Raw genomic sequence first — 3,377 nt, forward strand, 5'->3', positions numbered from 1 at the left:
ATGGCGTCACCCACCGAGTGCGTGCAGCAGCCCCCTGCCGGAAGTTCTAAGAGCGACCGGAGAACTACGTCCTCAGAGCTACCGTGTGGGAAGGAGTAGCGGCTGAGTTACCGTATTGGCCGGTATATCAGCGCAGACTCTTAAGCTAGGTGACCCCATAGGCGCTACTGACGAGACGCGTTGTCTCCAATGACAGGTTTCAGAGTTGCAGCGGTGTTAGTCTGTATTCGCAAAAAGAAAAGGAGTACTTGTGGCACCTTAGAGACTAACCAGTTTATTGAGTTGTAGCTCACGAAAGCTTATGCTCAAATAAATTGGTTAGTCTCTAAGGTGCCACAAGTCCTCCTTTTCTTTTTGTTGTTTCCAATGTCTAGCGAAGGGCTGCGAGTCAGGAGGCTGCAGGGCCTGAGCCGCCCTATGCGTTGCAATGGGACCCTGCCCATATCCTTGCCCTGCCTTATGCCTTGGGTCCTCCTGGCCGCAGAGGAACAGAAAAGTAATGAACATTCTTGGCAAAACTTATTTCTGGTTTTGTCAAAATTTAATTCTCATCAACACACTGGGGCAGCGCTAACTTTGCTGCTGCCCTCACTGTTCAGGGGCCATGCCCTGAGTGCTATTTTGTTATTAATGCTGGGGGCGAGAGACACTCACACACACACACACCCCATACGTTATTGTCATGAAGACCCTGCTGTCGCTAACATGCTGTACTTTGCATTGCTGTGTAATATCAACATCTGATGAAGTGGGTTCTAGCCCATGAAAGCTTATGCCCAAATAAATTTGTTAGTCTCTAAGGTACCACAAGTCCTCCTTTTCTTTTTGTGGATACAGACTAACACGGCTACCACTCTGAAACCTGTGTAATATCAGTCACCATCCTCCATCTATAGAGCTCTGCAGAGACTGGGCTAAGACCCGCACAATGAGTCACTGATAGAGCAAGGCTCAGAACCCAACCATCCTGACTCCCAGGGCCAGGGCTTATGGCTGAACAGCTCCAACCACTGCACTTCTAACAATGCCTGTTAATCACACTAAATGTAATCATATTTTTCTAAAAATAAGTGTTTTGCTCTTCTTCTTATCCTTCACTGAGATAAGAACACTGTAGAAAAGCTTCTGTAGAAGCCCATCAACTGTTTTCTGCTGTCCCTTAAAATGCTGTGTAGCAGGCTGTAAACACCGTTCTAGTGATTCTCTATTCATAGTCCTGACTTCCGTCTCAACTGCCCATCCTTTTATATAAGCCCAGATTTACTTTCGTGTTATCAGACACTAATAAAATTACCTGTTCTAATAGCTAATCTACTAAGACTGTCTGCTGTGCCAGATCCTTTCCCCTTATTTGAAATTTAGATCCCTCAAACATATGCTTAATTTAAATCAATGGGACTATTCACATGCATAAAGTTAAGCATGGGTACTAGCACTTGCAGGAACAGGGCCTTATAAGAAATTCTCTTTTTTGTTTTGCTGTATGCCATTACCCTACATTCCTACAAATTTAGGACTTCAAGTTAACCTAACATTTAGCATCATATTATTCCCACTAAAGTGTATTGATGCATGAAGATAAGAAAAATATTTGTGCCAGCTGCAGGTGAGACATGTAAGCATTGGCAGCCAGGTCACATTAGGAGAAAGAAAACTCTGATTTCAAGCCAAAGGTGTCAGATATGTTCATATGTCCATGCCAAGTGTTCCCGAGAGGGCGAGGGCATTCCCTGCAGGTGATGTACAATAGCCTTGCCTGACTGTTGTACTTGGGCCAGGGCTGCTACAGTTAAAGGGGTGAATAAGTTGAGAAGTGTGTGTTGGAATGTAAGAACACTAACTGGAAGAAGTCTGAAGCTAGGCAAGGACTTAAAGAGAAGAGTAAATGTGACATCGGTATAAGAGACCAAATGGAAAGGTTGCACAGCCACGATACTGGTGGAAGGTTACAAAATCTACAACTTATGGAATTCAACTTCTCCAGATGGTGTTAGAGTTATTCTGGATGAAACCATGCCAAGCCATGTGGTAGAAGTTACCAGAAGGTTGGACCAACTGATGGGGGTTAAATTGCGTTGGCGAGAGGTAGCTATCTACATAGTAAATAGGTATGCATTACAGTTAGGAGAGGATCAAAAGGTAAGAGTTTTTTTAATTATTTGTTTTGCCTTATTGGAAACATACCCTTCAACAAGGAGACAATTATTGGAGCAGATTGAAATGCACAAGTTTAACTGTGAAGACTGGATCTGAAACAGTCCATGGAGGGTATGGCATTGGAACCAGAAACTCCAAGGGGGAAATGGTCCTACAGGCTTGTCTAGTACTGGACTTTATGATTGCAAACTCACACGTTCAAACGAAGGGAAGCCTTCTCAAGACCCAAATTGATTTATTTTTTAATAAGAGGAAGAGAGAGATCATGAATAATCAGCTGTAAGGTAATACCTGGCAAGTGCCTTGTAAGACAGCACAGACTTCTCCTTATGAACTTCAGAATGCAGAGACCTCAGAAGCAGCAGAACCTCTGGACACTGGTGGAAAATCTTTAAACAAGCAGTAATGCACAGACTTTGTGATTACACAGGGATGTGTAGAGACTGGCTAGTTCAAAATAAAGTCAACTTTGCTGGAAACGGCACATGAAGTCATAGAAGTGATGAAACCATTGCTGAACAGGATAAGAAGGGAGGCTTGGGAGTTGAATCCTGAAGTTAAATAATTTGTTGAGCAAAATAAAAGGTAACCTTAAAAAAAGAGGGGGCAGGTAAATGGCTTCAGCAGTGATAAGATGGAGACATGGAGGCAAAAAAAGAGGCCAAAAGATGCGTTGTGACAGCCAAAAGTATGGCCCGTGTCAAGCTGTATAACTGAGTAGGAGGATATAAGGGAGAGAAGACCATCTATAGCAGGGGTCGGCAACCTTTCAGAAGTGGTATGCCGAGTCTTCATTTATACACTCTAATTTAAGGCTTCGCGTGCCAGTAATAGGATTTTAACGTTTTTTACAAGGTCTCTCTGTAAGTCTATATATTAATTATATAGCCAAACTACTGTTATATGTAAACTGTTATATGTAAAGTAAACAAGGTTTTCAAAATGTTTCAGAAGCTTTATTTAAAATTAAATTAAAATGCAGATCTTATCAGTTTGTCTTATCTGATCCTTGCCCTTGTTTTTCCTTGCTGAGTTTTCCAGTGTCTGGCATGTATTTGGATACTTTAAGCTGCACACAGGCTTCTGAGTGATCAGTTGTTAACCGGCTCTGAGAGGGACAGAGGACAGATTTCATGTGTGAAAATACCTGTTCACACAGGTCTGTAGATCCAAATGCTGAAAGCATTGCAAATGCAATTTTCTTCAAACAGTTAAATTTC

Source organism: Eretmochelys imbricata, chromosome 7, assembly GCF_965152235.1.
Source record: "Eretmochelys imbricata isolate rEreImb1 chromosome 7, rEreImb1.hap1, whole genome shotgun sequence".
NCBI classification, from domain to species: Eukaryota; Metazoa; Chordata; order Testudines; family Cheloniidae; genus Eretmochelys; species Eretmochelys imbricata.